Raw genomic sequence first — 9,859 nt, forward strand, 5'->3', positions numbered from 1 at the left:
TCGCCTTTGGATAATTAATGAACATGGAAATTTTTGATATTTCCTCCCATATATGATACTGGTATATTTTACAGTATCAAGTTCACATCGACAGAAAAGATACTCGATCAATGGGTTGTATTGGAGAAAGACAATGCCTGAAACGTCGAGTAATGTAGAGGGCAGCAATGAATAATCAACAATCATCTTCATGTTCAACAGTAGTAATACCTTTAATTGTTGCATCAGCACTTTCATCTGCTCATGGTGCAAGTCTTTCAACTATGGGAGCAAATATGCGCGAAATCCAAAGTGAGCATTTCTTTTTATCTTCGTCAGATGCATCCCATTCGTCAACCTGTGGAACAAGAAATAGGACCAAAAAGGAAATTTAGGTTAGTATCTTTATTCTCAGTGACTAATTACTTCTATAAATGTTCAAAGACTACCCTCTCAACCAGGGGGTCTGAAGGGGGCAAATGAATCTGGTGCGTCCGTTTTACCTGTACAGTAAATTTTGGATCCCACTTTCTACCTCAGCCGTTCGATTCAGTGAAATTTTTCTGACTCGTTCAGCTTATGAAAGAGTCAATGACGTGTAGGACCGGCTACGTGCGGGGCCCGACGATCAGAGGGAGGCACGCCCACTCGCTCGGTAGCCTTCATTCTCCTCTCCACGGTGAAACCCTAGATCGGCCCCTCCTCGCTACCCAACCCCCGGCTCTCATTTCCTCCTCCAATCCCGTCTCCTTCCTCCTCCCGAATGGCGGCGCTGCGCCGCCTTTTCTCCTCTTCCCGCACTGCCTCTCTCCGGGATCGACTGGACGCGAAAGTCCCCGGCGGCAGGGAACATGCGCCGAGCGACGGATGCGGTTGGAAAGCGGCGGCGGCAAGCAGCGACGGGGATGCCTGGACACAGCCGCAGCGATGGCAGGGACCGCGCGCCCGTGCGAGGGCGGCTGGACGCGGCAGCGGTGATGGCCGGCAACGACTGGGGCGGCTGGACGCTGCAGCACCAGGGAGTGCGCCCTAGCGAGGAGACGGCGACGCGCCGGTGGTGAAAGGGAGGAAGAGGCACTCACACAAGGTCTGGTGGAGGTGCTGACGCACGGTGCTCATGTACGTGGTGAGGACTTGTTTGAGTCTATCTATTCTCTCTAGATCTGCAACTACTGCTGATTTTTATTGTACTGTGTCCATCCATTAGTCCATGTATGGTATTTTCTGAAATCAAACGTGATGCAACGGCCTGTGGGTGGCAGCGGGTGGATGAATGCCTTTCGATCTTGGAACGATCTAATAATGCATCTCTCTTTGGTGGAACAGGAAGGGAGCGAAAAGGTGATTCTTTTGGGGGCTCTGATCGTTGTTGTTCTGCTTGATTACCACAGCAATGATGTCTAGCAGATCTGACTTCGTGGAAAAAGTTCAGGTTTTGAGTAGATGGTTTGGTGGAACAACGGAATATTAAGTTGTGTAGGCTAGCACTCTTTGGAAATTAAATTGTGTGATTTAATGGATGAACCTCTCTACCTTTTACTCTAGGTGTGTTGTTGGAAGCTGGTCATAATGACTACTGCAAGTCTGGTAGAGTGGAGAATAGTAAAAAGGCTGAAAACACCATTGATAATAATGTAGTAATATAAAACTTGGAGGTGCCTCTCGCGATCATTTTCTGAATCCTTGAATGGTACATTCATCTCCAGGCTGCTTTGAATGCTTTAGCTGCTCATGTTTTTGGATTCTCCTGCTGAAAAGGTTACTTCTATTTGAAAACCTATGTTGTAGTGTTTTTACCTGGTAGATATTATTCACTGAAGGTTACACTTCGTGTCCGGGATGAGTATGCTCAATGGATTGTAGCTAGCCAGCGGAGCCTTATTGAAGTTATGGCCGCATTTCCTTCAGCTAAGACTCCTTTGGGAATTGGGAGTATTCTTTGAAGCGGTTGCTCCTCGTCTACAGCCACGGTTCTACTCCATATCATCATCTCCAAAGTATGTATGTGTACCTAATTAGTCTTCCATTTATTGCCCATTATAGATGATTCAGCACTAAGGTTGTAAAGCTCTTCATTTTGTGAGGTAAATGGATGTCTACACGATGCTTAAATTCTTCAACTACAACTTCGTTGCATTCTCACATTATGAATCCACTTTGGAGTGGGGACATTATCTTAAGCTAAAACATATACTTCATGTCATGTCGTTTGTGGTTATATTGGCCTATGTGACTTATCTCAGTTTATGTGTGCTATTGAGGGTGGGACATCTAACAGCTTAAATGTCCATCTACAGGATGGCTCCCTCCAGAACTCATGTGACATGTGCATTAGTTTATGGGCCTACACCAACAGAAAGGATCCACCGAGGAGTTTGTTCGACATGGATTAAGGTAGGTTTCTCTTAGAAATTTCAATTTGCCCCTTTGAGTGTGAATCCACTGAATTGCATACAACGAGGGAGTTTCTTACACTTTGGTTTATCCTTAAATGTCTACATCCTAGAGTAGAAATGGTCAAAGGTGGAACTCTACTGGATATAAAAATCAGTGCAAAGATTAGAAATGGGATAAAGATGCATTTCTGTGACAATGATGGGAATCAAACTATTCTTGTAGTTCTCGTTAGTTGGTTGGTGAGCCCTCAGTTGTTGGATGTTACTACCAAAATCGATCCATCCAGGTAGAGCTCCTTTTTCCCTTCTTTGCTTCCCTCCGTTCTTCCTCAAATTGTATCTAGATTTGTTGTTTTTGTGTATGTTTTGATTAATATCCGTTGTTTTTGAACAATACAGAGCACCACCTGCAGGAGTTTTCTTATATAATGACCCACAAGTACTTCTTAGGCAATATGATCTATGAGCTGGATGGAAAATCTGATGTAAGAGTACTATCAATTCGCATACCTAATTATTTCCATGCATACTGCACTTTCTACCCCTAAATGTCTTCAGTTCTTGTTTAAATTTATCTTCAGTTCTTCACATATATTGTTATATTTTCCTCTAAAAATGATTAGATGTGTTTGGTCTAACTATTATGAAATTGCTTCCATGTATCAGATCTGTTGAGAAGTTGTGAGATTCCCAAGATGAGTGACGACTTGGATAAACGGGATATTTCAATTCTTTTTACTGAGAGAGACGAGAGGCTAATAATTTAGGTAAACTTGATTCTTCGGAAGATGTGGGCAATAAACAGAGTTTTGACTTGCAACTAATTCTTAGTACTTACCATGTTTTCTCGCAAACAGGACACACATTGTCTGAAATGAATGTAGAACAAGCTGACTGCCGGAATCATGAGAGGGTGTTGTGGTACTGACTTCTCCATTGTGGCTAGCTGGTTAGGAAAGGAATAAATAGTACTTAGATAATAAATAGTATGGTGTTTCTTCCCGGCTTCCCGCTAATACAGTTTTAGATTATAACTAGACAATCGGTAAATCAAATGAATGATCATTCATGTACATGCTTCATGCCTTAGGTCTAGCTTGATAAGAGAGAAAGAACATGTTTATATCCGCATGACCATGATTATGATGTCAAACAAATGACTATGCTTTCCTTTTAGAGTTTTTTTTCATTTACATGAGCTGTATTTTCTAATGGAACATATGCTAATAGTAAAACTCATGTGTGATTATATTTCCTGCTGGTGATTCCGGGCAAAGATGTAGTGATAATCCATGATCCCCTACCCGTCTCTAGCCTGGCGCTGGGCTGATTGAACCAGAGTCCCCAGGCACACTGCAGGGCAGCGACCACATTAGTTTTCATGTTGTGTATAGCAGCTGTAGTGTAATACTCCAAATTGATGAAATAAATGTTTGAGCTTTTTTTGAAGTGGAACATAGGTAATGGTGGAAACATTTATCCATTATATCATTGTGTCAAGTCGAGCACATTGGCCTTGACGGCATGAGGCCCAGTACCATCAAGTTTGTTTCCTTCTTTGCTTTTCTGCTTGCTAGGTTAGTGATTGATCATTTATTCTGCAATTGTTTTAGCTAACAAATCATCTCTTTCATCATTAGTTTTATCAGGACCTTGTGATCCAATTCTAGGACCCCACAGACTATGCGTTTTGTTTCCTTGTTTGAGATTTATTGGAACACCTATGTATAACTGAAGCTTCCATTATTAAGATATAATGCCTCTGTATTACCACATAATAGTTTGATATGGAAATATTTGCCTAGCATCAGGTTTTACCACATAATGGTTGCAGCTGCTCCTATATTGTACCACTGGATTCATACAATGGAATGTAGGGAGTATTCTATTTGCTTAAAAGTTGACCTTCTTACTTGCAGGCTTGTTCTATCTCTAAAAGGCGCTAGCCTACTCGGCCAACCAGAGCACCCAAAGGGGCAAACCTTCGTTGGTCGTCCGATCGGTGCTGGACAGTAAATTTTGCCTCCCGCAGCGTTTGATCACCGTCCATTTTACCTTTTCCTCGTTCACGTTAGCGCTATGCTGAGAAGTCTATGACATTTGGGGTCTCCTTTGAGTGGGGTCGCGTGGCTGAGGCAAGAGGGCTCGTGCTGTGAGTCTGTCATTTCTCTTGGCTAAGGTGAAAACCTAGACACCACGATTGGCTCCGCTTCCTCCTGTCCTCCCCAATCCGCCGCATTCTCTCTTCCTCCCATTTTGCCCAACTCAGGTCGCCCAGGAGGTGAAGAGGAGGCAGGGTGGACCGCGCATCGACCTCGCCGCTCCTCTTCCGAGCGTTGGAGAAGCATGGTCGGGAGGCAGCGCGGGCGCCGCCGCCTCGTGCCTCGCTCGGGCCGCTGTGTAGAGCGCCAGGAGGCCATGGTAGCCGCCGGTCGCGGGCATCAGGCCGAGGCCGCGTCAGCCGCCGCCCCAGCGGTCTTCTCTCTCTACCCACAGGGTGGTCGCCCTCTCTGGTGCGTCGGAGCGCCGGATCGAGCGATGTGAATCAGTGGTGAGCCAAGGTGAGCGAATCTTTCCACGCCGCCTACGTTGTTCTCCTCCCCTTCTTTCAAGTTTCAAGATGATCTAGTGCAACATCTCTTCACCTGGACTGTTGTAGCTGCATGGAGCAGCCATTGGTGGAGAGGACGCCACGCCGACGAGCAGTGGTGGTCACCCAGATCCCAGCAAAGCATGGGGACGGGTGTCCTCTGCCAGACCTGGGCTTCCTTGTCAACGATCTCACCATCTACAGCAGCTCCGCAGGTATATGCATCTTCTTATCTATTTGATATTCTCAGTTTGGTTGATAGTTCTGTTCCACGGTTTAATTCTCTTATTCCTTCAAGAATTAATATTGTTGCCATATTGTGACAGCCTTGCAGTGTACTGCTTGCTGAAAAATTGTCAATGAATCAAGTCGTGGGGAAAAAGTGAAAGGTAACGAATGATCCAGGTGATCTCTATTGTGTTCAGATTGGCACCTTCACTTATCTCCTTAAAAAATCTAAGCTCCTGCTTCTGCTTTGGTTTAGCAGGCAAAGCGAGTTATGACAATAATGTGTGATTGTTCTGAAAGTGAGCAGACATACGGCGGTACTCTAGCCATAGAGTGAGATGGAAAATTAAGGTGAGTAGAAATGTACAAGATAGGCAATCCTTAATATCATGGTCTGTCATGTTTACTCTTTCTATATAGTTTGGTTAATTTTGTACTTATCTCTGCAATGACTGTCACCATACAGATGTCTTATTTTGAACGTCTCCACATTAGATGTTGTAGCCAGTAGACAGTATCCCTGACTGGGGTATTTTACCTATGCTTTCAATAAATCCCTTTAGTATCTAATAGTTGACTGAGTTCAATTGTGAAAATGGCAGCTGATGAATGGGAACTAGAGAGTCTCAACTAAAGGAAATAATTAATTTTTGAATTCAATTATGTTCTTCTCAACTTTTTTGCATCTGACATATACATATATACTACAGTCCATGTCCAGGATGGTGCGGGCTGGAGCGGTGGAGGTTCGGCGTCTTCGCCTCACTGCCATGCATAGAGCTGCTGCTACTGCTATGCCTTTCTTCTCAATGTCTCTTGGGTTGTTTCTTGCTGCTGCTGCTGGCACTTGGCTGAGGTGGAGTTCGCCTTGCTTCTCTGCAGCATTATCTCGTGCTTCGTTTCCTTCTTACTCTTAATTATTTTTGTAGAATCTTCTATTTTCCTTACTGCGAGTCTACGTTGCTCCTACACTTCTTCCACGTTCATTTATGCTTGTACGATCTGGTTGGTCTTATTTCACATGCGTTATTCATGCTTTCTTTCTTTGTGCTTCGAATGGATGCCTACTAATTCTATTTTGGTGTTATGTTTGTTTCGCTTCGAATATTGATCGTTTTGCAGTTCTATGTGTATGTGCATTGCAGCTTCTTTGGAAGGTTCCTTACTGCCTCTCTGGCCCTCCTAGGATAGGTGCGTCCCTTGCGCTTTCTTGTGTATATGCGCTGAATGATCTGTGGAGTAGGTGCTAAAGCCTCACATGATATATGGACTTTTTCTCTCTGACACTATGGTCCATTTGTTTGTGCTTCTTTCTCATATGTGTATATGTTATAAGGTTGCTATGGGTCTAAGAGTGGGGATGATTGCTTTTGCAAATCCATGAGCCGGCCGGCTATCTGTTTCAGAGTAAAATCTGATTAAAAATGCCTTGTGTTACGACCTGAATTCCTGTATGTTGATATGTTTTAGAATCTTACTGTACACCCTACTCGAAAATCATCTCTTGCTTTTGAACCCCAAAAGGTTAAAATGTGTACCGGTGCATCTACTCCCTTGCTAATATGCAATCCAACAATTGTTTCATATATGAAGCAAGGGGCTAATAGTTTTTCCTGTTTTGTTAGACGGTGAACAGCAGATTCTTAATTGCTTATCGATGCCTGCTCATAGATTAATATTTTTTTCCTGGGGTTCAGAGATATTTGGATAGCTGCTACTATCTAGAGGTTTAATAGGCCAGAATCTGGAAGCTCCACGTTGCCAGTTTGATCTAACCAATATATTTTCAGACTTGATATAACTAAAAAAATGCCCATTTGGTGCAAGTTGACCCAGTTAAATTATTAGTTGCCCCTTTGATATCCCCAAAAAATGCTCATTTAGAGGTTTGGAGTTTATTTATCAAGCACTTGGATTGTTACTTCTATGATGTTTTCTTCCTTGCACTTGCTTTCGTTGCTTGGTTTTGAAAAAAAAAGGTAGATCTCTCTGGAACCCTTGTTTCTCTTTAATGAGTTTAATGGCCAATCGTTGTTACTCCTCTATTGTTTGGTTCCTTGCACTTACTTCTGTTTAGCTGGTTGGTTCTTGCTTTTGGAATAATACATGTTTCTTACAAAAACCTTGTTTCAGCTTTAGCATGTTCGTACCCATGGATACAGTTTTAATTAACAATTTGTTCCTTGTTTTCGCCTACGCTCTCCATATGTGGCCTACCGTTACATTCTTGATGTTCGTTTCTTCCTCTACTTTGTTTTTCTTTGGTGTCTGATTTTGGTGGAGTAAAGGTTTGCGGGCCAAGCATTATTTCTACGCAGTTTTCTTGCTTTTCCTTGCTTCTGTTGTATTTATTCTTGCTATTGAAAAGATGTAAATCGGTGAAAGATGATTATTATCTTGGATAAGTTTGCGCTCATGGAAAAAGGTTTGTTGGACACCCACTGTTTGTTTTTATGGAGTTTTCTTCTTCTGTTTGCTCTTATTTATTTACTTCTTAGTTTCGAGTAGATCAAAAATTATCGGTACTTCTCTTATCTTTGGTGAGTTGGTATCCGATTGTGTGGCCATGAAAGAAATGTGTTCTGCTCAAGCATTGGTATTTCTATGCCGTTTCCTTACTTTCGCTTGCTTCTGTTTAATTATTTGTTTGTACTAAAATAATATCTCTCTCAGAAAAGCTTGTCGCGGTCACCGAGAGCTCGCATAGGAGCCGCCGTGAGCACTGTCTCCTGGGAGCCGCCATGAATCTTGCACACGACGTCCAGACCTCGATTGTAGGACATGGGCCGCCATGAAGGTTTCAGGCCACAATACGTGATTTGTTGTGCAGTTTTTTTTGTTTCTCCTCCTCCTGAACTTGGTCATGTTCTTCTATTTTCATCTGCAGGAATTAAACGATGCGGTACAACAACTTCAGCAGGGGACAGTAGAGACCATGGGGGGGCTTGGGGAACGATGGGCAGCGGCATGCAAAGCTGATGTCAGTACACCACCGGGAGCTTCAGAACTTGATCGCATGTTACTGTTAACATAGAAAAAACATAGGAATCTCAATGTCCAGAGGAAGCTAAGCTTCATCGCCACCGCCCCTTGCTTCCTTACGTCTTCCACCACCGGTGTCCAACGTGATGTTCACCGGCAGACCAAGCTCAAAGATGGAGTTAGAGTAGAAGTGAGGTTTCTCCAGTGTGATTTATCAGGTTGGCTACCGCCTCGTGAATTTGTACATGATGAGACGGTCTGGTAGTAATGTATGCCATAAATATGAGTTTGTCATGCAATAAATTTAAGTTTGAATCAGATACTTGCGTGAGTGAAGCAGTGGGCCGAGAGATTCAGCCATTTCGTAAGAGCTTCGACCTGATTATGCAATGTTGTCGCCCACAGGGCAATGTTCGCAAAATTTCCATAGAATGTACATGTGAAGTCCACCACTTCGATTCTGTAATATACAATGATGGTTACAATTGACGGTTGCAATACCGTTTCACTTTTGCCTTCGCATCTTTATTAACAAACCATAGATAAAAATGAAATAAGTTATGCTTATCACAATTAGTTTATATGTAAAATATACTTCCCTTTGAAGATGTGGGTCATTTGTATTTATTATGTGAGCTTCCCGTTTCAGTTTTCCAATAGTGTTGTTGATGCTTTCAGTTTGGTATTATCTGGTTCAAGCACTCAGAACTACTCTTTGTTGAGATGAAATCTATTTTGCAGGCTGGATGCATGACCTTGCAGGTTTCCTTTTCTCAACATGTGAATATAATCCATCAGACCTTATACCCTGATGGCCAAGATCGATCTACTTTTGAAGCTTCATATTGCTTGCCACATATGGTGCACACGTGTTTGTCTATCCATGCTAAACCCAATCCGATCATGCGATTGTTCTATGCAACGTTGTTGGCTGCATGATTGTATTGTTGAACCTTAGCTTCAACTGTTTCATAGGAGCTTTAACCTCATCCGTTCATCTGACTGTTTTATGCAGTGTTGTTGACTTCAGGACAGTGTCACTGGATCTTGACTAAATTTCGGTTGAATATATATTGAAATTCCACCGCATATATTCTGTAATATACTTATGACAAATTAATATTAGATGAAGCGGTACATATTTCTATCTATTTATGTTGGAATCTATGCTATAGGTATCTAACGGGAACCTATCACAAGCCTCATGGTTTAAAGCCAGTAAATCTCAAACATATATAACACCAATAAAACTTATGGTTATAATGTTGTCTCGCTTTTGCCTTTGCGCAGGGGCCGGGGCGCAATGGGTCACCTATTTCACGTATTGAGTATCCTCTGCTATATGAGCTATTTTTCTATAAGTGTCTTTGCGTTTTATTTTTTCTGATTATCACCATGTATTCACTTACTGATTATTACCAAGTTTTTCTGGGAGCTCATCATATGTGAATATTTTATTGCTTTGGATGTCATGATGAACTTTGGTTTTGTTCATTTGTAGCACATGGCTTCACTTCTGGCCTGTGTCTGGCCTTTTCCGAACATGTCAAAGTTTGTGAATATTTGTACATAGAGGCAGCGTCATATTTGATATGTGTATAGCGGGCAAAGACATGAAGAATCACCAAAAATATAGATTTAAGCACGGAAATAAATTAATTGTTAAATTACCATCCTATATGTT

General features: G+C 42.4%; 2 long non-coding RNA genes across 7 annotated transcripts; both read left to right on the forward strand.

Annotated features, from left to right (window-relative positions):
* The first annotated feature begins 1,823 nt into the window (after nucleotides 1-1,823).
* On the forward strand, nucleotides 1,824-3,129 carry LOC124703356. The gene is made up of 5 exons (XR_007003080.1): nucleotides 1,824-1,976; nucleotides 2,277-2,373; nucleotides 2,486-2,662; nucleotides 2,775-2,860; nucleotides 3,042-3,129. It is a non-coding gene; the product is annotated as an uncharacterized LOC124703356 (long non-coding RNA).
* A 76-nt stretch (nucleotides 3,130-3,205) lies between these two features.
* LOC124703354 lies at nucleotides 3,206-8,131 on the forward strand. Of its 6 annotated transcripts, XR_007003075.1 has the most exons (11): nucleotides 3,206-3,952; nucleotides 4,295-4,554; nucleotides 4,645-4,936; nucleotides 5,035-5,180; nucleotides 5,292-5,354; nucleotides 5,453-5,544; nucleotides 5,904-6,049; nucleotides 6,123-6,198; nucleotides 6,316-6,384; nucleotides 7,867-7,990; nucleotides 8,081-8,131. It is a non-coding gene; the product is annotated as an uncharacterized LOC124703354 (long non-coding RNA). The 6 variants fall into 6 exon arrangements; XR_007003077.1 differs by having other exon boundaries at nucleotides 4,295-4,936; nucleotides 5,450-5,544; XR_007003074.1 differs by having other exon boundaries at nucleotides 4,295-4,936.
* Nucleotides 8,132-9,859: the final 1,728 nt, after the last annotated feature.

This window comes from Lolium rigidum, chromosome 3, assembly GCF_022539505.1.
Source record: "Lolium rigidum isolate FL_2022 chromosome 3, APGP_CSIRO_Lrig_0.1, whole genome shotgun sequence".
NCBI classification, from domain to species: Eukaryota; Viridiplantae; Streptophyta; class Magnoliopsida; order Poales; family Poaceae; genus Lolium; species Lolium rigidum.